Raw genomic sequence first — 25881 nt, forward strand, 5'->3', positions numbered from 1 at the left:
AAATACAGGTTCCAGGATGTAAAATATATTACATAAAAATGCCAAATTGAGTGTAATGAAAAAAATACATAAACTGTCTTTAAACATGTCACTGCTTAGCAATATGCTATTTTGCAAGCTGCTTCCTGTCATTAGTGTCACAGGCTACATTATTCTCACAGGTGAGGCATCTTCTACCCAGTAAATCAATGGTTTTCCTTTGTAGGTGATCACTTAGTCTCCAAAGATACTCCAAGTATTATACCACCAGTACCATATTATATTCAAATCAAAGCCCCACAAAACTGATTGCCAAACTTTGGCATTGTAGATAAGAACTCTCAGAAACAGGGTTCCCTAAATAATATCAAATAGGAAAAAAAAATCTATTCATCCTGCAAGATTCTCAGTAAATAGCTCTTAACTCAAAGATGAATCGTTTCCTAAAGCATTTAGTCAAGAATAAAGGTCTGTTGGGAAGAGAACGACTCAACTGCAAATTCTTCTCAAACAATAACCAGGAGGACACTTTCCCCTTTCACAGAAAATCTCTTTAGTGGGTTTCTTCTCAGTAAGACAGTGATTGGCTTTTGGTTTTCCTATTCTAACCTTCAAAATCTCTCAGTTCACCTACCAATGGATTCCTCTAACCTCGTTCACTGATTTCCTTTCTTGCAAAATTAACATTTTGTATTTAAGCATCCCCTTAGTGCTCTTCTCTCCTGTTCTTAGCCACAGCCCACCTGGAGAGTCTAAAATAACACACACCATATTAACACGTCTCTGCTGAGATTTTGATAACAGACACCTGTGCAGTCTAAGTAGCTCTTGACTTATTTCTTCCAAAATGTGTTAATAATTGTGGCCACATTTATTTTCCTCCAGATGTGAATTAAAAATGCCACAAGGGCCAATTTCAATGCAAACCTGGAAATGGTTCAAGCTGATTTCTTTCCTTCCCTCTCTCCAACTTTTGAAAAATTTTGCCATCTTTCAAGTGTAACATAGAGTATACCCATCAATCAAAGAGCTGCTGGGAGTCCCAGAAGCAAACTGCAGGTGGCAAGTTTCACTGCACATACCTTAAATGGCATCCTCATGCCAATAAATACTCAACTATTTAAACAGCAACCACTCCACATGCAAATATAACAATATCAGTGTGACTTAATTCGTCCCTGAAGTGTGTGTCACAAAATAACCAGGCAGGACTGGAATCCACTCTGCCATTTTTATCCTTAAGAAACAAATTTTTAATCAACATTTTCAGCCTTACCAACATTTCTCTTTCTCTTGGTTAATATTTAAGAGAGCTAGTCAATTTGTGAGGCATTGGAGCTGTCATTAAAATAAGTTACTCTTTGGGTTTTCAAAATCTCTTTGATGCAGCCTACCCCTAACCACTGGGGCTGGCTCTATATTAAACATTTCTTTTACAGGTATTTTTCATTTCTTAGAAGCAGCTTTGCACTTTTCTGTTCACATGAGATCAGATCTCCTTTTGCAGGTTAGCTCACAGCCTGAGCCTGTATTGATTTTGAAAGCTCATAAGGGAAGATATTCAGAGAAGCATCTTGGTGGTTAAACCAAGACACTTCTTTCCTGGTTGTGTTGTTCAACCAGTTTCAAGAGTTGCCTTTCATCGTCATTCATCTATTTACTTATATTAACTTACATGCACATGTCATGTAGCTCTCTTAACTACACACACACACACACACACACACACACACACACAAGTTGCTCTAAATATTATAAAGCAATGCATAGCCACATGAACTGAATGCTCAGCCATATAATAGCAGGAGTCCAGGAGGAGCTGGATTCATTTTGATATTTGGCAAAACTAATGCAATTATGTAAAGTTTAAAAATAAAATAAAATTTAAAAAAAAAAGAAAGAGCAAATAAATAAATAAATAAATAAAAGCAGCAGTAATAAGGGATTAAGAAGAGAATGAATTGCTCTCTGTTTTGAAGGCATTTGCCCTTTTTTAGTGCTGCTGGGTTCCATTTAGCAAATGACCTCCTCCTGGAAATGAAAGAAAAATAATGACCAGGGCCCAGAAGGATAAATTATGTCTTTCACTCAAGAAATGCTGAGAACTCTGCTTGCCTCATGCTATACATAGGAGAGAAGTGGATGCATGGCATTATATTTCTACAGCCTTTCTTACTGTTATGATAACAGAATGATTTTTATAATTTGCTATTCCATTCTCACCTTGGGAAAGAGAGTCCTGAGCCGTGAAGAGAGTTTCTCTGTTTTCACTAAAGCTGCTAAATTCATAAAGGAGCTTCATTAATATAACTATTGGATGTTACATTCCCCAGGTTTTCTACAGAGCTGACTGTTAAAAGAAGATACTTGTTCCATGAAAAGGGAGCACCATCTGGCAAAGAATATCATCTACATCTATGAAATATGGCTGAAAAGAATTCTAAGGTAAGTAGGGTCAAATTGAGATTATGATGGTGTTTAATGGTGCAGAAAAAGTGTGTGTGTGTGTGTGTGTGCATGCAGTCATGTCTGACTCTTTGTGGCCCCATGGACTGTAACTCACTAGTCTCCTCCATCCATGGGATTTCCCAGGCAAGCATACTGGAGTGGGTTGCCATTTCTTTCTCCAGGGGATCTTCCTGACCCAGGGATTCAACCTGCATCTCCTGAATTGCCAGGTGGATTCCTTACCACTGAGCCACCTGGGAAGCCCAGAAAGTTTGTACTCTAGGACAATTATTCTAAGAACCTTGGCCAGCCTCATAGACCATAGTCATCTCTTAGGAATCACTTGGAGCAACAGCTCCCTCACTGGGCCCCTTTAATCAGCATTGCCCCTCTCCAACCCTAGCTGCACACTGCAGACAGAGTAGTATTTCCACTTTCTTCAGCCGATCATGTCAATCTATGGTTAAAAGGCCATCAGAAGGAGGATTCATAAGGGTTGAGGTTAAGATTCACATAAGATACATTTTTGTGTATCAGGAGCTTCCAAGCTCTTTTCTATCAGTTTCGCCTTTTATCATTTGCCACCTTGTTCCTAACACCCCAGCCACACTGAGCTTTGTTTGAGGGAGTAAAAAACGTCCAGCTCATGAAGGATTCAGTTCCTGTATGTTTGGCCTTGTGATTACCCACTCATCCTTCAGATCTGAGGGTTGTCCTGATACCCCAAGATCCCAATGGGTTTGTCTCAGATGTAGCCCCTCCCCCAGCCCACTGTACACATATTAGCATCCTTATCATACTTTAGCCTCATTGTCTTTTTTGTTTGTTTGATTTTACCTTTCCACTGACTGGAGATTTGCTTGAGGTAAGGCTTATATCTGTATTTCTGTATTGCTCAAGGAATGTGTCTTTTGTGTATGTGTGTGTTTTGTTATTGAAGTTAATTAATATACATATTATGTTATTTTCAGGTGCTCAACATAGTGATTCAACATTAAGTACTGTGAAATAATCATCAAGGTAAGTGTAGTAACCATCTGTCACTACACAAAATTATTGCAATATTATTGACTATTTTCCTTATGTGGTATATTATAGCCTTATGACATTTATTTTATACTTAAAATTTGTATCTCTTAATCCCCTCACCTATTTCACCAAATCCCCCTCTCTCCCCCTCCCCCCTCACCTTCCTTCTGGCAGCCACCAGTTTTTTCTCTATAGCTATGAGTCTGTTTCTCTTTCGCTTTGCTTCTTCATTTGCTTTGTTTCTTAGATTCTACAAATAAGTGAAATTATATAATATTTTACATTCTTTGTATAATTTCTTTCACTTAGCATATTACCATCTGTCCATCTGTATTGCCACAAAAGTCAGGATTTTATTCTTTTTTGTATGTAACATTCCATTGTATGTATGTACCACATGTTCTTTATCCATTCATCTATCAATGGATACTTGTTTTCTCACCTATTTGAAAATAATGCTGCGATGAACACAGGGCTGTGTACATATTTTCAATTTAGTGTTTTTGCTGTCTTTCGGAAAATAGAAGTAGAATTGCTGGATTACGTGGTAACTCTGTGTTTAATTTTTTGAGAAAACCTCCACATTTGTCCATAGTCTCTGTTCCAGTTTATATTCCCACAAGCAGTGCATGAAAGTTACCTTTTCTCAGCATCTTCGCCAACTCTTGTTATTTGTCTCTTTGGTGATACCTCTGGGGTGAGGTGGTATCTCTGGTGTGAGGTGATACCTCTGGTGTGAGGTGGTACCTCTGGTGTGAGGTGATACCTCTGGTGTGAGGTGGTACCTCTGGTGTGAGGTGATACCTCTAGTGTGAGGTGGTATCTCTGGTGTGAGGTGGTATCTCGTTGTAGTTTTGATTTGCATTTCCCAGATGATTAGTGATGCTGGGTAACTTTTCATATGTTTTTCAGCTCTCTGTATGTCTTCTGTGGAGAAAAGTCTATTTAGGTCCATTGCTAGTCTTTTAATCTGATTGTTTTTGGATGTTGAATTGTATGGTTTCTTTACATAATTTGGATATTAACTCTTTATGTGATAAATGATTTGCAAATAGCCTCTCTTGTTCAGCAGGATACCTTTCTCTTTGTTGATGAATTCCTTAACTGTGATAAAGCTGTTTAGTTTCATGTAGTTTTTTTGTTTTTGTTTTTTTTTTTTTTTGCTTTTATTGTTCGTGTCTGAGGAGACACATCCAAAACATATTGCTGAGCCCAGTGTCAAAAAGTGTACTGCCTCTGTTTTCTTCAGAGAGTTTTATGGTTTCAAGTCTTATATTTAGGTCTGTAATATATTTTGAATTTATTTTTGTGTGCAATGTAAGAAAATGGTTGTTTCATTCTTGTGCAGGATTGTGTTGTTTTGTTCTGTATATCAGTGTGTGGCAGATATGATGATTAAATGCATGCATAGGCAAATGAATGAATAAACTCTATTAGAAAAATTGGGGAAAAATAGATGAAGCTATTGTTGTAGTGTGGAAGGACTGACCTAGTATTAATAGAAAAATTAATACCTCCTAGTTAGTTTAGTCTAGTCGCTAAGTCATGTCCAACTCTTGTGATCCCATGGACTGTAGCATGCCAGGCTCCTCTGTCCATAGGATTTTCCAGGCAAGAATACTGGAGTGGGTTGTCATTTTCTTCTCCACGAGATCTTCCTGACCCAGGGATTAAAATCTGGTCTCCTGCACTGCAGGCAGTTTCTTCACCTACTGAGCTACCAGCGAAGCCTATATTAACCATTAAAAGGAATGAAATAATACCATTTGCAGAAACATGGATGAAACTGGAGATTATGATACTAAGTGAAGTAAATACCTCCCTGCTGCTGCTGCTGATGAAGTCAATTCAGGCATCACAGAAAACATCCCACCCCAAAAATTCCAGTCTTATTTTCCCCACTCTAAATACCTTTCCTGTAAGATTTCTAACATCTGAAGCCTTATAATTAGATATACACACTCAATTCAGTTCAGTCACTCAGTTATGTCCGCCTCTTTGCAACCCAATGGATTGCAGCATGCCAGGCTTCCCTGTGTATCACCAACTCCCTGAGCTTGCTCAAACTCACATCCATCAAGTTGGTGAGGCCATCCAACCATCTCATCCTCTGTTGTCCCCTTCTCCTCCCACCTTCAATCTTTCTCAGCATCAGGGTCTTTTCAAATGAGTCAGTTCTTCGCATCAGGTGGCCAAAATATTGGACCTGCAACTTCAGCATCAGTTCTCCCAATGAATATTCAGGACTGATTTCCTTTAGGACTGACTCGTTTGATCTCCTTGCAGTGCAAGGGACTGTCAAAAGTCTTCTCCAATACCACAGTTCGTAATCACCAATTCTTCGGTGCTCAGCTTTCTTTATGGTCCTGCTGTCACATCCATATATGACTACTGAAAAAACCATAGTTTTGATTAGATGGACCTTTGTTGATGATATACACACTGCTAAGTCGCTTCAGTCGTGTCCGACTCTGTGCGACCCCATAGACGGCAGCCCACCAGGCTCCCCCGTCCCTGGGATTCTCCAGGCAAGAACACTGGAGTGGGTTGCCATTTCCTTCTCCAATGCATGAAAGTGAAAAGTGAAAGGGAAGTTGCTCAGTCGTGTCCGACCCTCAGCGACCCCATGGACTACAGCCTTCCAGGCTCCTCCATCCATGGGATTTTCCAGGCAGGAATACTGGAGTGGGGTGCCGTTGCCTTCTCCGGATATACTCACTACTGTTTATTAAATAGATAACCAACAAGGACCTATTTGTATAGCACAGGGAACTATACTCAATGTCTTATAATAACCTATAAGGGAAAATAATTTGAAAAATAACATATATATATATATATATACGCACACACACATATATACATATATATGTGCATATCTATATATGTATGTGTGAATCACTTTGCTGTACATCTGAAACTAACACATTATAAATCAACTGTATGTCAATAAAAATCAAGTAAAATCTTACAATTTGAGATTTATTGTGGGCCTTAAGTTTTCTGTCTTCTCTGAAATGCCCAAGGGAAGTAACACTCTACATACTTAGAAATATTCCTGGGAGCAGTTCTGAGAAATGGTGGAGAATTATTTTACCACATGTCTGAGGCCAGCAGGGAAAACTGAAAGGGTCCTGGTTTTCAAGGGCCATAAATGAAAGTGCAAGATAAGAATAAATTAACTCAAATTCTAAAAAATATTATTTTCTTTATGTGCCTAGTAAGGAATCCTCAAGCTCTAGAAAGAAATATTTCATAGTCTTTTCTGACTCCCTCTTCCATATCATCTTCCACTCCTCCAAGATTTATATTCCAAGTACAGAGGCTTTGGGGAATTACTATCAATTGCTTAGTTCCACCAATATTCCATAATGTGAAAAATCCATCATCCCTTGCCTGGATTTTTGACTCGTTCCTTCAACAAATGATTATTGAGTACTTACTACAGGCCAGACAATCTTCTGGTTTGAGAATTCAACAGTAACTTTTTTCTCTGAGCCTCCTAGCTTCAGGAAGTTTATATTCTGGTAGCATTCTTCTTAGATATAAAGTAAAAATGTTGGCAGTTTATTGACTAAGTGGCTTAATATGAGGTTGAACAATCTGACTCTTTGTGACCCCATGGACTGTAGCCCACCAGGCTCCTCTGTCTTTGGGATTCTCCAGGTAAGAATACTGGAATGGGTTGCCATTTCCTTCTCCAGTTAATAAATAGCAGCTCTAAAAATAGAATATTTTTGTTTTATCTCTCAGATTTCCTCTGAGGCAATATAGTATCAGAGTTAAGAGTTTGGGTGTAGAGTCAGAGATAAATGTGGGTTTCAATTTAGTTGCACCCCTTACTATCTGGATGAACATGAGCAAGTTATTATTTCTTTGAACCTCACTTTTCTCTATATACCACAGGGGTATTTTTTAGTAGGACTTTGACCTTATATGATTGTAATGGAAGTTAAAGGAGAACATCTGAATAAAACATCTGGAAAATGAGACATCAACCCCATGCCTGGCAAATACGAGAATTCAACAATGTTAGTTATTATTTCTTTTCCCCTAAGTTACTAACCTGAATCAGAAAGAGGATTAATTTCAGTGTCTTTTGCTTTTTATAAAAATAAATCTACATAGTCATATGGAGCAAAATTTTCATTTTCTCAATTATTAGATCTGATTTTCAAGGCAAATCACAATAACTCCTCCAACCTTCCTGTTGACAGCACCCTGTTAAACAAAAAAGCTCACATTCAGGGGATATGGGACAAATCAGCCTATTTTCAGATAGATGCCACTTCCCCAGCATGCCTGGAGGGGAGTCAGAATGCTCTGGAAATAGCAAAAAAAAAAAAAAAGAAAAAAAATGTATGAATGCCCTTGGAAGACGACTGTATCTGTGCTAAGTGGAAATTATCCTGTCACCAGGAAAATACAAAGGCATTCCTGAAACAAACATACCAAACACTCTAATTAAGTGATTATTTATCTTAAACTACATTCACCTCTTCCTTTAGAAGGGCATTTGCTTTTCTTTACTAATTTTACACCTGGGAAATGCATGTATGCCTACATAAATATATATATATATATATATATATCCATCCCCCCCCTTAGGGCATAATCTCAGAAAAGAAACTTTCTTCCTGGTAATGAAAGGGCTTCAGAGAAGTTATTTCTGTTAGTGATGAATGATATCTGAGTTTAGAATGGTTGTATGATACTGACCAAGATTTTTCATAGCCTTCTGTCTTCCTAGACTCCCTTGTCATTCTTAAGGCAGGAAGGCTTATGGAAGACATGTTCCCTTTTAAATATGATTTCCTTGTGGTTCCTATAGAACTCTTCTTAGACTAAGAAGAGTCTTCTCTTAAGACATATTAAGACATATTAAGATGTCTTCTTAATATATTTTATTCATAATATATATGACAGAGAAAGAGAGAGAAAGAGATTTCTACTGAACCTAAGAACCTAAAGTTAGTTCTCTGCTCCTTTCTTCTAGGGATTTTCCTGGAAGAGGTATATAAAACTCTGTAGTTCATGTAATCTGCTCAGTGAGAGGCACAAAGATGACCTTTGATTTACAAATGAAATGGAAGGTACTAAAATTTCTCTAGTGAGTTGATTTGAATAAAATAAATGATCAGTGCGTTCATGGGTTTTCTGCCTCTAACCCTGTACTATAGAAAATTCAGTTTATTATGCAATTTAACCTGTGGTTAGAATTTTAGGTATCGTTATAAAATTATTTTCCTTTCTAGTAAATGTCTTAAATGTTTATATACTAGTTTAGTCTCCATTCTACAACATTTTAGCAAGATGTTTCTTGCCAAAGCATCTTTCCAAAGAACAGAAAGACCTCTGTTCATGAGGACTTTTGGAACTTTACAATCTCGCCCAGCCAGACAGGCCAACACACTTCTCCAATTGTCCTATGTGAGCAGAAGGTGATAGCTGGTCAACCTTCAAGTTAGCTTCTAGCTATTAAAATCCAGAAGCTCAAAAGTTATTATCCTGAGGGTTCCTGGATATTATTTCATGTTTTTGTTTATTTCTTCATAGTGCAATGTTCACATCAATTACATTTATTTTTTTCTCCATGAAATAAGCCTAAATGAAAGTAATATGACTTGGCAAAGAGTGCTGTTAAAAGATTCATAATTGACTCTGTTGTATTCTTAGAAGGTAGACCATTCCAAAACACTCAAGGGTAACTTGAGATAAATCCAGGGATCTGTGTAGGTTAGAAATGCTACTGAGAGAGACCAAAACCACAGAATTTTTAAATTAGACATACTCAGAATATTAAGGATTCTTAACATTTTTTAACCAAGGTAACCCAGGCATTTGGACTAGAGTTATGTTGAGGTGAAAATGATTTATGCTAATGACTGTATCACTTCTAAATTTATTGGGCCAAATCCCAGAAAGATAAAGATTTATGTCTTTTCTAGTACATCATTTCTACTTATTTTATGATTTTGCTTTGTTAGAAAAGTCTTCTCAACTAGTACTCTACAAAACACTCTTTTGGGTGATTTAAATAAATACATCTTGATAAAAATTTTAAATGATTCAAGGTCAAATATGTTTTGAAAATATGGCATACTTGATTTCCTTTGGAACTGCAATTCCTGTTAACAGTTGTTAATTCCTATTAATGAGTAGCCCTAAAGTAAGAAAGCTTACTCATTATTGAATCTGATGATTTTTAAATTACTTGATCCTTAAATATGTGTTTTCTTGACATATCAATATTTCTTGGATAATTGCTTTGGAAAACAAGGGAAATATACCAGGAGAAAAATATGGCTAAGACATATTGACATGGGTTTAGTCTTTCTTAACATAGCACATAAAATAATTATTTTTATCACATGTTCAGAAACAAAAATGGAAGATGAATAATTTATTAGAAAAGACACCTGCAGTGCTTGTGGCAGATAAAAGATTAGCATCACTAAAACACAAAGAGGTTTTATGTGTCAATTAGAAATAAAACCAGGAACACATAAATAAGCTCCATGAAAAAACACCTAAAAGAAAATCTTAAAAATATAATAATCAGTGAACATATGAGAAACATGTATAATCTCACAAATAGGCAACATAAAATGCCTGATATTAACAAGACTGACAAATTTCACTGTTGCTGAGGAGGATATAAACTGGGCACATTTACTCACTTCTGCTTACTACATAAATTGTTCATTGACTATAAATTTGTTCATTGCACTACGAACAAGTAAAAACATGAAACATTTCTGAAAAAATTATAGAATAATTATCTTGACATATGCATACACATAGATTCAGCAATTTATTCTAAATAAGGTACCAAGAAAGTACATCAAAATATGTTCATGGCACTAATGGTTACAATAACAAAAATCTGGAAGCAACATAAATGTCCATCAATAGGAAAACTAGACAAATTAATTATAACACATACATAATGGGATATTATGCAGCTGTTTAAAATTACAGTGATGTGTTTTATTCAAATGGATGTCTAAGACATTTTCGAGTGAACTAATATGAGCATATCACAGAAAAGCATGGCTAGGTGAATTTACTGATAGGTGACTGGAATGACAGTTTACCAGAATGTTGAGAGTGGTTGGTCTCCCATGGATGGTAATATGGTGTCCTTAGCAGATACTCTCAGTACTTTCCCCATACTTCTTAGGTTTTACCTTCCTGTACAAGCTTCACAGTGTTCTGGCTGAAAGTGTCTTAAACTCTGCGTTCCATTTTTCTCTAATCCCATACGTGGAACAACCTGGAATTATGCTAAAGTGAAGGCTTGGGGGGTAGCCATCAGCCAATGATACGTTTTATTTAGAGAATAAATATTCCAGCTTACTCCCCTTGGGATAGAGTGGTTACAGTTCTGAGGCATGATCCTCACTCTCAGATCTCCAGCAAATCAAGGTCTAGCTGCTCTCAGCAGTAACATTCTCATTAAGACCTTTACTGGATATGTTTCCTTGTCTCAGTTCCACACTCCCCTAAGAGTGCTGCCTGCAGTCATCTGGCACATAAGTCAATTACACTCAAGTCCTTACAATAGCTGCTGCTGCTACTGCTTGGAGAAGCCCCTAGAATTAGCTATTTGTGCTTCTTTTTTTTATACTCTTTTGTACTGGTGACATCTTTTTCTGTAGGTATGTATGTGTGTGTACACACACACATATAAAGATTTTGTAGTCCTCAAAATGACTCACTCTCCTACAATAGATGTTCTTTTATTTATTTTTTTTTTGCAATATTCTTGACTCATAAATGCCACACCAGTAAATAAACTGTTCATATCACACTGCCCTGAAATTCTTCTCAGCCCTTAACTATTGCTTCCTAGGAAGTGCCTACCTTAGCACTAACCTGCTGGAAAGACATGTAAAACAGCTTTCAACACATCCCTTTCTCCAAGACTTTAATCAACATTAGCACAGGCTCAATGCGTAGGTGGCACTCGGTAATAATTTGGTAAGTGAATGAGTGGATTAATGATGCCAAAGCTAGAAACTGCAAACTTTAAGCATCTGCTTCTGGAATTGCCTATATCCTGGGAGTGATGAAATCATACTTTGGATAGGATATCTTTCATAAAGGTCAGATCAGATCAGTCGCTCAGTCGTGTCCGACTCTTTGCGACCCCATGAATCACAGCACACCGGGCCTCCCTGTCCATCACCAACTCCCGGAGTTCACTGAGATTCACGTCCATCCAGTCAGTGATGCCATCCAGCCATCTCATCCTCTGTCATCCCCTTCTCCTCCTGCCCGCAATCCCTCCCAGCATCAGAGTCTTTTCCAGTGAGTCAACTCTTCACATGAGGTGGCCAAAGTACTGGAGTTTCAGCTTTAGCATCATTCCTTCCAAAGAAATCCCAGGCCTATCTCCTTCAGAATGGACTGGTTGGATCTCCTTGCAGTCCTAGGGACTCTCAAGAGTCTTCTCCAACACCACCGTTCAAAAGTGTCAATTCTTCGGCGCTCAGCCTTCTTCACAGTCCAACTCTCACATCCATACATGACCACAGAAAAAACCATAGCCTTGACTGGATGAACCTATGTTGGCAAAGTAATGTCTCAGATTTTGAATATGCTATCTAGGTTGGTCATAACTTTCCTTCCAAGGAGTAAGCATCTTTTAATTTCATGGCTGCAGTCACCATCTGTAGTGATTTTGGAGCCCAGAAAAATAAAGTCTGACACTGTTTCCACTGTTTCCCCATCTATTTCTTATGAAGTGGTGGGACCAGATGCCATGATCTTCGTTTTCTGAATGTTGAGCTTTAAGCCAACTTTTTCACCCTCCACTTTCACTTTCATCAAGAGGCTTTTTTGTTCCTCTTCACTTTCTGCCATAAAGGTGGTGTCATCTGTATATCTGAGGTTATTGATATTTCTCCCGGGAATCTTGATTCCAGCTTGTGTTTCTTCCAGTCCAGCGTTTCTCATGATGTACCCTGCATATAAGTTAAATAAACAGGGTGACAATATACAGCCTTGACGAACTCCTTTTCCTATTTGGAACCAGTCTGTTTTTCCATGTCCAGTTCTAACTGTTGCTTCCTGACCTGCATACAGATTTCTCAAGAGGCAGATCAGGTGGTCTGGTATTCCCATCTCTTGAAGAATTTTTCATAGTTTATTGTGATCCACACAGTCAAAGGCTTTGGCATAGTCAATAAAGCAGAAATAGATGCTTTTCTGGAATTCTCTTGCTTTTTCTATGATCCAGAGGATGTTGGCAATTTGATCTCTGGTTCCTCTGCCTTTTCTAAAACCAGCTTGAACATCAGGAAGTTCATGGTTCACATATTGCTGAAGCCTGGCTTGGAGAATTTTGAGCATTACTTTACTAGCATATGAGATGAGTGCAATTGTGCGGTAGTTTGAGCATTCTTTGGCATTGCCTTTCTTTGGGATTGGAATGAAAACTGACCTTTTCCAGTCCTGTAGCCACTGCTGAGTTTTCCAAATTTGCTGGCATATTGAGTGCAGCACTTTCACAGCATCATCTTTCAGGATTTGGAATAGCTCAACTGGAATTCCATCACCTCCACTAGCTTTGTTCGTAGTGATGCTTTCTAAGGCCCACTTGACTTCACATTCCAGGATGTCTGGCTCTAGGTCAGTGATCACACCATCATGATTATCTGGGTCATGAAGATCCTTTTTGTACAGTTCTTCTGTGTATTCTTGCCATCTCTTCTTAATATCTTCTGCTTCTGTTAGGTCCATACCATTTCTGTCCTTTATCAAGCTCATCTTTGCATGAAATGTTCCTTTGGTATCTCTGATTTTCTTGAAGAGATCCCTAGTCTTTCCCATTCTGTTGTTTTCCTCTATTTCTTTGCATTGATCGCTGAGGAAGGCTTTTTTATCTCTTCTTGCTATTCTTTGGAACTCTGCATTCAGATGTTTATATCTTTCCTTTTCTCCTGTGCTTTTCGCTTCTCTTCTTTTCACAACTATTTGTAAGGCCTCCCCAGACAGCCATTTTGCTTTTCTGCATTTCTTTTCTATGGGAATGGTCTTATAGACTTATAAAGAGACTTATAGATACATCCAATTCTTTTGAGACCTATCAGGACACACACAACCTTTGAAGACGGGACAATTCTATATTACACTATGTGATGTAGTCCTTTGTTGGGAAAGACTGCTGACAAGGCCAGAGGTTGGAATTTAGGATCACTGATAATCTGGGAACTGCCTCTGTAGTCTCACAACTAACCTAGAATTGGGAAGGCTTTTTGTTCTTTGGATGTACCAAAGATGGATCCCCATTTGCAGATTCCAAATTCTCTATTCTGTTTCTATAAGATTCTTATTGTCTTATAACTGTATTTTTAAAAGAAGAATTTAAAAAATAATATCCCCTTTGCCTTAGACTATAAAGGATCAAACTTTTAACTACTTTGTGTCATAAAATCCTCTTAAGGAGCTACAAATATATGTAAGTCACATAATTTCAAGAAGCTTCTAAAATCATGTTTATCCACACTTAGAAAAGTGTGGATCTCTACTATATAAAATTACCATCAAATAACTGTTATTAAATGGTGCTCTTCTCTCTACAGTGTATTTAAACTGCTAGATATGTCCTTCATAATATTAAAGGCATCTTAAACTGGCTTGTCTAGAGACTTAACATTATTTGAGAAACCCCATTAGGGGAAAAAGTTCTACATACATAAAGATAAATTGGAGCTCTGAAACATGCTTTCTGGGAGACAATAGGCTTTTTTAATTTGCCTTTTTTGAATATCAGTTTCTCTCTCTCTCCTTCTCTCTCCCTCTCCCTCTCCCTCTCTCTCATTTCTTCCCTTTCCTATTTGTTTGGCCTCTATGCCTGTCTTTCTATTGTCGCCTATTTTGAGCTCTCTGTTTAGAAATGAAAACATCTTTGTCACTGCAGATGTGTGACCTTTAGAACTGGTGTACTAGGCTTTTTTTTTTAAACATTGACTCTACCTGCATTTTTCAATATTCTTCTCCATTGTCTCAATTTCTGTTGAAAACACACACTTACACACCCACACATACCTGAAAATGCTATATTCATTTCAGGGAATATTGATTTAAATATAGACTAGATGATTCTTCAAGGCAAAACAATAAAATCATGTGTAAGAGGAAAAGTTAGCAAAAACCTTATAAAGCACAATTACACAGCTCTCTACAATGATAAAGTGATTTTTATTTTAGGCTTGCAAAATATTCCTGCACTTCATTATCAAGTCCGTATCAGTGTCCCAGAAATATGGAAGAGCACAAAAGTTTTGGAAAGGATTCAGAAGAGATTATTAAGATGAGCTGAATTTTCAGAAAAGAAGCCAGATGGCTAATCTAATATTGGCAATGGGTAGGTAGAGTGTGGCAAGTGTTGGGGAACAGGGGTCACCTCAGTTCCAGTTTCACTATTGACAAAGTGGAGACAATTTCAGGAAAAGAGGAAGAAAATGATGTCCTGATATTGGTAATTCTAACTCTTTAAATCCGATTTCAGAGAAGGCAATGGCACCCCACTCCAGTACTCTTGCCTGGAAAATCCCATGAACAGAGGAGCCTGGTAGGCTGCAGTCCATGCTAAGGGTCGGACACGACTGAACGACTTCACTTTCACTTTTCACTTTCATGCATTGGAGAAGGAAATGGCAACCCACTCCAGTGTTCTTGCCTGGAGAATCCCAGGGACGGAGAGCCCGGTGGGCTGCCGTTATGGGGTCGCACAGAGTCGGACACGACTGAAGTGACTTAGCAGCAAATCCGATTTAGTATTTTTTTTCCTTAAATATTTAAGTTTACTAGAAAATTGGATTAGGCCCGCTGAAAGGCAGAGGGACAGATTAGTTAACACCTTGGCAAAATACCTGGTTCTGTGAACCTTAAAACTTTGAGATTGTATGAACACCAGTAGAAACAGGTAGGAAATGTCCAGGGCAGTGACAGGGCCTGAGATACGCTATTAGTCAGTTCAGTTCACTTCAGTCACTCAGTCGTGTCTGACTCTTTGTGACCCCATGGACTGTAGCACATCAGCTTTCCTTGTACATCCCCAAATTCCAGAGTTTACTCAAACTCATGTCCCTAAGTTGCTGATGCCATCCAACCATCTCATCTTCTGTCATCCCCTTCTCTTCCTGCTTTCAATCTTTCCCAGCATCAGGGTCTTTTCCAAGGAGTCAGTTTTCTTGCATCAGGTGGCCAAAGTACTGGAGTTTCAGCTTCAGCATCAGTCCTTCCAATGAATATTCAGGACTGGTCTCCTTTAGGATGAACTGGTTGGATCTCCTTGCAGTCCAAGGGACTCTCAAGAGTCTTCTCCAACACCACAGTTCAAAAGTATCAGTTCTTCAGCACTCAGTTCTCTTTATATTCCAACTCTCACATCCATACATGATTACTGGAAAAACTATCGCTTTGACTAGACGGACCTTTGTTGTCAAAGAAATGTCTCTGCTTTTTAATATGCTGTCTAGGTTGGTCATAGCTTTTCTTCCAAGGAGCAAGGGTTTTTTTTAATTTCATGGCTGCAGTCACCATCTGCAGGGATTTTGGAGCCCAAGAAAATAGTCTCTTACTGTTTCCATTGTTTCCCCATCTATTTGCCCTGAAGTGATGGAAAAGACTCTGATGCTGGGAGGGATTGGGGGCAAGAGGAGAAGGGGACGACAGAGGATGAGATGGCTGGATGGTATCACCAACTCTATGGACGTGAGTTTGAGTGAACTCCGGGAGTTGGTGATGGACAGGGAGGCCTGGTGTGCTGCAATTCATGGGGTCACAAAGAGTTGGACATGACTGAACAACTGAACTGACTGACTGATGAGAGCAGATGCCATGATCTAAGTTTTCTGAATGTTGAATTTTAAGCCAAATTTTTGACTCTCCTCTTTCACTTTCATCAAAAGACTCTTTAGTTCTTGACTTTCTGCCATAAGGTTGGTGTCCTCTGCATATCTGAGGTTATTGATATTTCTCCCAGCAGTCTTGAGTCCAGCTTGTGCTTCATCCAGCCCAGCATTTCGCATGATGTACTCTCCATATAATTTCCTTATTGCCAAATTCAGACTCAAATTGAAGAAAGTAGGGAAAACCAGTAGACCATTCAGGTATGACCTAAATCAAATTCCTTACAATTATACAGTAGAACTGACAAATAGATTCAAAGGATTAGAACTATGGACCAAGGTTCATGACATTGTACAGGAGACAGGGATCAAGATCATCCCCAAGGAAAAGAAATGCAAAATGTCAAAATCGTTGTCTGAGGAGGCCTTACAAATAGCTGAGAAAAGAAAAGACACAAAAAGCAAAGGAGAAAAGTAAAGATATACACATTTGAATGCAGAGTTCCAAAGAATAATAAGGAGAGATAAGAAAGCCTTCTTCAGTGATCAATGCTATTAATAGCCTTTGCCCTATTCCTGAAGAAGTATGTTTTTCCTCTTTCAGTGCAGTGCAGTTCAGTCACTCAGTTGTGTCCAACTCTTTTGTGACCTCATGGACTGCAGCGCACCAGGCCTCCCTGTACATCAACAACTCCCGGAGTTTACTCAAACTCATGTCCATTGAGTCAGTGATGCCATCCAACCATCTCATCCTCTGGTGTCCCCTTCTCCTCTTGCCCCTAATTCTTCCCAGCATCAGAGTCTTTTCCATCACTTCATGGCAAATAGATGGGGAAACAATGGAAACAGTAAAAGACTATTTTCTTGGGCTCCAAAATCCCTGCAGATGGTGACTGCAGCCATGAAATTAAAAAACCCTTGCTCCTTAGAAGGGTTCAATCTTTCCCAGCATCAGGGTCTTTTCAAATGAGTCAGCTCTTACATCAGATGGCCAAAGTATTGGAGTTTCAGCTTCAACATCAGTCCTTCCAATGAATATTCAGGATATCTTTTTACATCCTGAGCCTCTAGAAAGCCACACCTATATTAGATCAACTTACAGGAAAAATGTAATTAGTGAATTTCATAGTATTTAATGTAGTTTGAATGTAGCACTTGAAAATGTCTATGTCCATGGGACCTTGCTAAAAACAGAGCCTTGTGGTCTGAAAGTTATACTGCAGATTGGTCTAGACTGAATTTGCCTTCATTTGTGACTGAGACAAATTAAATAGCAACTATATGAGACAGTCTTTTGTCCTCATGGAGAATTGAGATGTCTTTTATACATGAACTGCTGTTTTATTATCTTATGATCTTCACTTTAAATTAATGGCCCAGTTAATTAGGGTTGAATTCAAGTCACATTTCTATACAAACGCTAGTGAGTGGCATTCATATCAACTCTAAAGAGTTCATCAGGATTTTTTTTCTTAAATACCAAGAAAATTAATTATGATGGGGCTATTATTTCAAGGTATCCTAAATTCAACATTTTTCTCTTCTGCAGAGTTGTGTTTTATAAGAATTGGGTAATTTCAACATATTTGCTAGAGTCTTGTAATCATAAATTAATAAAATACTAGTGAAGGGCATGGAAATGTCCATGTTGGCAGGCAATCTAATATGCGTGTTTTAGGGATAGCTGGGGTTTGAAGAACTTTAGGTCACTTTAATTGACATGCCCATAGATTAAAAACATTCTTAAATGGAATTCCATATCATCCAAGTTAGAATCACTGTTGGCTGGGACACAGACAATGGGCATGGGGAAGAAGATTTAAGAAACTGTGATTACTACAGAAACTGGTCTTACAGTAAGTCCTCCCAGGGCTAACTTGGGATCAGAATGCTGAGCTTTGCCTCTCCTATAAAGAGTATCTGGAACTGCCACATTTAATAGAGTCAAGAGCAAGCTAAACTCTGATGTTTCCACTAACATTTTTATAAAGACTGCTTGTGAGTGTCCATCAGTCAAGTGTGCATTTAGTATTGATTTTTTGTGCATAGGCAACTTTAGGAATGACATAACTTCAGCTTTCCATGCCATGACTATCATCGCTTAATGCTCTTTGTACCTGCACCTTTTATTTATACTCCTTTGCTGTGGAAAGCAGCCACTAAGAGAGATATGTGCCTGGGAGAGGAGGGGAGAAGGAAGCCAAGATGCTAAGGCTCTGGGCTCTACTTCCCACTGAAAAGAGAACATCAATTTTATGCCTCATAATTCTGTATAAAACTGCATTTGGAAAAAAATTTCACTGCTAATTGTAATGGTATTTCAAGTATAGTACATGTAATCATGATTTTATTTATAATATAGCATAAATTTAGCATATATTTAAATATATATTATATATTTACAATAAAATACAGTATAATATGGCATAAAATACATTGCATATTATACTATATTATTTCACTATTTCAAATTATTTATAAATATATTCATTAAGGTGGAAGTTAGCAGTCTTAGTACATATGGTTTCATTTACCCAACACAAGCTGTTTAAAATAGCAGATGCAAAAAGGTATCTAAAACTAATTCAATCACAACACATGGGTGGGTGCAGATTCACAATGCTACCAATAGAACAGAAATTTTTGTAAGACAGAGGCAAATTGATAAACCTATCCTACCAATAATCTGACTTGAATTCTTATTACTCTAATGCTTTTTTCTTTTGGCTCAGCTAATAGAAAAATATGATATATTGTTATTTTACTTTGCAGGTTTCTTTGTTACTAATTTCTATTTCCTATTTATTCCTTTGACCATTATTTAAAAATGGGGTCATTGGTATTTTCTTATTGGTGAATCATAAAATTATCATTATTTGCCTACCAATGATATTTGACTTTTTTTCTAGCTATTTCTCTGTTTGCACTTAAATTTTATTTGTAGTATTTGTGTTTGTAATCTGTTAGATGGGAGAAAGTGTTAGACATATATTGTCTGTAATTTTAAAACCCCTCAAAAGTTAAAAGCAGTGAAAAAGATTCACAACTTCATGGTGGGAAGCTATATTCTAAATTCATACTGTACATAGTCATTATATCAATAATGTTAATGAATTCCAGTAATACTTATTATTGCATTTGATTCCTAAATTGTATAGAAAGATTAAATTGATTATCCCCTCTTTCAACATTTTTAATTGTGTGTTACTATCCAGATTTTGCATACCCATGTATCATAAAGAAATAGATTTAGATTTTTTGAACCTTCAATTTGACAGTATCTTTCATTTTTTAAATGAGTGTAATTATCTTTGGCTATGAAGTGTGATAATTCACTCATACTGTTCTTTGGAATTAAAGGCATTTCAAGACAATTTTGGGCAGCTCATTAGTTATGAGTGGGATATTGTTATGAGGAGTAACTTCATTTAATCATTATTATTTGAATTACTGCATGTAGATTGTATTATTCTTCTGTGAAAAAAAGCTATAAAAAGCTTTCAGTTTTTAAGGAAGCTCTGAAGGAAATATTAAAGCATATTTTCATGTTAAGGGAAATTTTCACATGTTTAGAAATAGATAATCTGAGCTTTACAGTTATAACAATGTTAATGGCCAAAAATCTGGGTTGAATCTATACTGGAATCCATGCCAAATAATAATAACTTATATTGTATATTATTATAATATACATTATTTATAATTATATATCAATGTAAGTATATATTATGTATATTATTATATGGTGGATTATGGATGTTAAGTTGGTTCAGTCATGTCTAACTCTTTGAAACCCTATAGACTGAAGCACACCAGGCTCTTCTGTCTGCAGGATTCTCCAAGCAATAATACTGGAGTCGGTTGCTATGCCCTCCTCTGACCCCATGGACTGTAGTCCATCAGGCTCCTCCATCCATGGGATTTTCCAGGCAAGAATACTGGAGCGGGTTGCCATTTCCTTCTGCAGGGTTCAATCTCCAGGGATTGAACCCGAGTCTCCCTCATTGTAGGTATACGCTTTACCATCTGAGCCACCAGGGAAGTCATGCCCTCCTCAAGGGGATCTTAATATATAATTGTATCAGTTCAGTTCAGTCGTTCAGTCATGTCCAATTTTTTGCAACTCCATGGACTGCAACATGCCAGGCCTCCCTGTCTATCACCAACTCCTGGAATTAACTGAAACTCATGTCTATTGAATCAGTGATGCCATCCAACCATCTCATCCTCTGGTATCCCCTTCTCCTCCTGCCTTCAATCTTTCACAGTATGAGGGTTTTTTCAAATGAGTCAGTTCTTCCCATCAGGTGGCCAAAGTATTGGAGTTTCAGCTTCAACAACAGTCCTTCCAATGAATATTGAGAACTGATCTCCTTTAGGATGGAATGGTTGGATCTCCTTGCAGTCCAAGGGACTCTCAAGAGTCTTCTCCAACACCGCAGTTCAAAAGCATCAATCCTTCGGTGCTCAGCTGTGTTTATAGTCCAACTCTCACATCCATACATGACTACTGGAAAAACCATCGCTTTGACTAGATGGACCTTTGTTGACAAAGAAATGTCCCTTCTTTTTAATATGCTGTCTAGGGTGGCTATAACTTTTCTTCTAAGGAGCAAACATCTTTTAATTTCATGGCTGCAGTCACCATCTGCAGTGATTTTGGAGCCCCCCAAAATAAAGTCTGACACTGTTTCCACTGTTTTCCCATCTATCTGCCATGAAGTGATGGGGCCAGATGCCATGATCTTAGTTTCCCGAATGTTGAGTTTTAAGCCAACTTTTTCACTCTCCTCTTTCACTTTCATCAAGAGGCTCTTTAGTTCTACTTCGCTTTCTGCTAGAAGGTGGTGTAATCTGCATATCTGAGGTTATTGATATTTCTCCCAGCAATCTTGAGTCCAGCTTGTTCATCCAGCCCAGTGTTTCTGATGATGTACTCTGAATATAAGTTAAATAAACAGGGTGACAATTTATAACCATGACATACTCCTTTCCTGATTTGGAACCAGTCTGTTGTTCCATGTCCTGTTCTAACTGTTGCTGCCTGACCTGTATACAGGTTTCTCAAGAGGAAGGTCAGGTGGTCTGGTATTATCTCTTTCAGAATTTTCCACACTTTATTGTGATCCATACAGTCAAAGGCTTTGGTATAATTAATAAAGCAGAAATAGATTTTTTTTTGGAACTCTCTTGCTTTTTTGATCATCCAATGGATGTTGACAATCTGATCTCTGGTTCCTCTGCCTTTTTAAAATCCAGCTTGAACATCTGGAAGTTCACGGTTCATGAACTGTTGAAGCCTGGCTTGGAGAATTTTGAGCATCACTTTGATAGTGTGTGAGATGAGCACAATTGTGTAGTCATTTGAGCATTCTTTGGAATTGCCTTTCTTTGGGATTAGAATGAAAGCTGACCTTTTCCAGTCCTGTAGCCACTGCTGGGTTTTCCAAATTTGCTGGCATATTGAGTGCAGCACTTTCACAGCATCATCTTTCAGGATTTGGAATAGCTCAACTGGGATTCCATCACCTCCACTAGCTTTGTTCGTAGTGATGCTTCCTAAGGCCCACTTGACTTCACATTCCAGGATGTCTGGCTCTAGGTGAGTGGTCACACCATTGTGATTATCTGGGTTGTGAAGACTCTTTTGTGTAGCTCTGTGTATTCTTGCCATCTCTTCTTAATATCTTCTGCTTCTCTTAGGTCCATACCATTTCTGTCCTTTATTGAGCCCATCTTTGCATGAAATGTTCCCTTGGTATCTCTAATTTTCTTGAAGAGATCTCTAGTCTTTCCCATTCTATTGTTTTCTTCTATTTCTTCGCATTGATCACTGAGGATGACTTTCTTATCTCTCCTTGCCATTCTTTGGAACTCTGCATTCAAATGTGTATACATTGCCTTTTCTCCTTTGCCTTTAGCTTCTCTTCTTTTCTCAGCTATTTGTAAGGCCTGCTCAGATAGCCATTTTGCTTTTTAACATTTCTTTTTCTTGGGGATGATCTTGATCCCTGTCTCCTGTACAATGTCATGAACCTCCGTCCATAATTCTTCAGGCAGTCTGTCTATCAGATCTAATCCCTTGAATCTATTTGTTACTTCCACTGTATAATCATAAGGGATTTGATTTAGGTCATTCCTGAATGGTCTAGTGGTTTTCCCTACTTTTTTTAAGTCCATGGACTGTAACCCTGCAGGTTTCTCTGTCCATGAAATTCTCCAGGCAAGAATACTAGAGAGGATTGCCATTCCCTTCTCCAGTGTAAGTGTATAATAATATATAATATGTTGTAATGTATAATGTGTATTATTATTAGTAGTAGATTTTAAATAACTGTCTGCCAGATAAGTGAGTTTAATTTGTGGCCATAATATTAGCTATGATGAGGCTATGGATAAGTCAATTAAGCAAACTGGTTCAAATCTTCATTTGTAAGTGAGATTGGATAATGTCAGGTGGCCTTTATTTTTTTCCTAAAATTGTAATCCACTTGGAAATTATTTTCTTTACACTTAGATTTCCTTTATATGTATGTTATTGAATTAAATATCTGATATTTGTAGCTAAAATGACCCACGTTCTCTTAAATGAAAATGAAATTCATTGGTTCACCAATTTCATTTGGATTCTTACTCAATACAATCAGAGTATTCTTTGCCAATTTCTTCACTTTTTTTATTCTGTCTGTTTGCTGGCTTTATTCTCAGATAAGCAAGGTGACCAAAATAGCTCCAAGCTTTTATTTAACCTTTTAAGCAATCTAGAGGAAAGAGAGCACCTCACATTGGAACTTTTGGGAAACATCACAGGAGCGGCTTTGATTCACATGCCTGTCCTAAAACAATCACTGTGTTCAAGGGGATGTGGTGCTTTCATCTGCAAACCTATACTTCTATATCTGAAGCCAAAGAATGACTTCATGTACAGAATGAGTTCTCTAAAGGGAAACTGAAGTCCTGATGTCAGAAAGGGGAATGGATACTGAGGAAACAAAAGCACCAGATATTCTCAATAATCAACCAGGAGACCCCCACTAGGTACCATGTGCTTTATTTAATTCTACTTCCCCTCCCACAAATTGATGAGAAAATGTATCGAGAAACCCTATCCAGGGCTAAAGTTACACACACATCTGTGTCAAATACAGATAGTATGTGATTTATATTATCTGAAAGTCTTAAAAATATGATTACAGATACATTATTTAAGGCATCAGTATAAATAGGATTAGGTAAGTATGATGGGAATGATTCTCTACTGCAGAAAGCAGAGGCTCCAAAGACAAAGGTTTACTTGGATGAGAGGAGACCAAGTTCTCATTGACACCATTCATAGCTCGAAGAGCTGGCCTAAAAACTAAGTGCCCAGAAGCCTGGTATCAGGTCTAGACCAGAAAGGGAAACATTGACAAGTAGAATTTTGAGTAGAATGAGATTATTGTAACTGAAAACATGTGATCTAATATGGAAAAATTTCCTGATAAAATATTTGTATCAGTCCTTAATTTTTAAAAATTAGAATTGTAATCTTAAGGGGTTTGGGACTTGAAGTGTTTATAGGATTTGAGGTGTTAAGTCTTCCCTTCCTTCCTGGGCTAGTCTAATGTGGCTTTTTCCTATTCTCTAAAGTTTCTCCACTCGTCATTGAGCACCTTTTCTGCAGGTCATTGATTCTGTTCAACTTTTTTTTTTTTTCTTTTTAATTTTTTTTGGAATGATAATTGCTTTACAGAATTTTGTTGTTTTCTGTCAAACCTCAACATGAATCAGCCATAGGTATACATATAACCCCTCCCTTTTGAACCACCTCCCATCTCCCTCCCCCTTCCACCCCTCTAGGATGATACAGAGTTCCTATTTGAGTTTCCTGAGCCATACAGCAAATGCCCATTGGCTATCTATTTTACATATGGTAATGTAAATTTCCATGTTACTCTTTATATACATCTCACCCTCTCCTCCCTTCTCCCCATGTCTGTAAGTCTATTCTCTATGTCAGTTTCTCCATTGCTGCTGCCCTGTAAATAAATTGTTCAGTACCATTTTTCTAGATTCCTTAGAATACGATATTTCTCTTTCTCTTTCTGACTTACGTCACTCTGTATAATAGGTTCTAGGTTCATCCACCTCATCTGAACTGACTCAAATGCATTCCTTTTTTATGGCTGAGTAATATTCCAATGTGTATATGTACCACAACTTCTTGATCCATTCATCTGTCGATGGACATCTAGGTTGCTTCCATGTTCTAGCTATTGTAAATAGTGCTGCAATGAACAATGGGATACATGTGTCTTTTTCAATTTTGGTTTCCTCAAGGTATATGCCTAGGAGTGGGATTGCTGGGTGATATGGTGGTTTTATTCCTGGTTTTTTTAAGGAATTCTCATACCATCTTCCACAGTGGCTGTATCAATTTACATACCTAGCAACAGTGCAAGAGCACTCCCCTTTCTCCACACATCTCCAGCTATTATTTGTAGACTTTTTAATGATGGCCATTCTGACTGGTGTGAGGTGATATCTCATTGTAGTTTTGATTTAGGTTTCTCTAATAATGAGCCCAGAGAAGGCAATGGCACCCCCACTCCAATACTCTTGCCTGGAAAATCCCATGGATGGAGGAGCCTGTTGGGCTGTAGTCCATGGGGTCGCTAAGAGTTGGACACAACTGAGCGACTTCACTTTCACCTTTCACTTTCATGTGCTGGAAAAGGAAATGGCAACCCACTCTGATGTTCTTGCCCGGAGAATCCCGGGGATGGGGGAGCTGGGTGGGCTGCCCTCTATGGGGTCGCACAGAGTCGGACAGGACTGAAGTGACTTAGCAGCAGCAGCAGCAATAATGAGCTACATTGAGCATATTTTCATGTGTTTGTTAGATCGTTGATTCTGAATCTTATTTTTTCTTCCTTGCTATTGGTGGCATTGTATTTGTAGGTGTTCTTTGCCTAGAAAGTATCCACACCTTCTATGGCAACTTCAAGAATCTATCCAATCTCCTGCCTCTGCCCCATATAAACCCTCTCCATCAGATAGTCTAATGTAGTTACTGACACCCACCTAACACACACACACACAGACACACACAGCCATTTATTTCTCAGAGTAGAGTTTTTCTGGGCATCAAGAGGAATCAATTGGACTTTCTTTTAAGAACACTGAATTAATTCACTTTAAGTCAGAACCCCTCCCCCTCCAAGTTTGCAAGTATTTGAGTGTTGATTTTAATGATGAAATTTATTCTCAGAGCAGTCAGGGCATATTAGCCCCTCTTTATGGGCCACATTATTCCCTTACATTGCCACATAAAGGCCTGGTTTTCTTGCATTTTTTCCCCAGAGATATTTGGGTTTTATCCATTATAAAATTTTAAATGTAGAGTAAATATTTTTCTTTCCATAATGAGGCTCACAGATTTCAGGAATCTAAATAATCCAGAGGAAAATCAATCATTCCAATTTAGTTTTAACAAGAACCACCTTTCTTGCCTATTGATTTTCATCATGACAATCAGCTGCACATAGGGAAGGTGGATTGAATTCCAACATGGTTCCTATCA

The 25881-nt window shown here is 37.9% G+C and overlaps 1 long non-coding RNA gene across 1 annotated transcript in view; it reads left to right on the forward strand.

The window, feature by feature from the left end:
- LOC147344290 (uncharacterized) overlaps window positions 1-25881 on the forward strand; it is a 611360-nt gene that overhangs the window by 488934 nt on the left and 96545 nt on the right. Inside the window, exons 5-6 of the long non-coding RNA XR_015155372.1 lie at window positions 2313-2424; window positions 3399-3447. This is a non-coding gene — a long non-coding RNA (uncharacterized LOC147344290). The remainder of the gene's footprint in view (window positions 1-2312; window positions 2425-3398; window positions 3448-25881) is intronic.

The sequence above is a fragment of the Bos grunniens genome, chromosome 26 (genome assembly GCF_055505025.1).
Source record: "Bos grunniens cultivar Pamir isolate PY7600 chromosome 26, Bosgru_T2T1.0, whole genome shotgun sequence".
In the NCBI taxonomy this organism is placed as follows: Eukaryota; Metazoa; Chordata; class Mammalia; order Artiodactyla; family Bovidae; genus Bos; species Bos grunniens.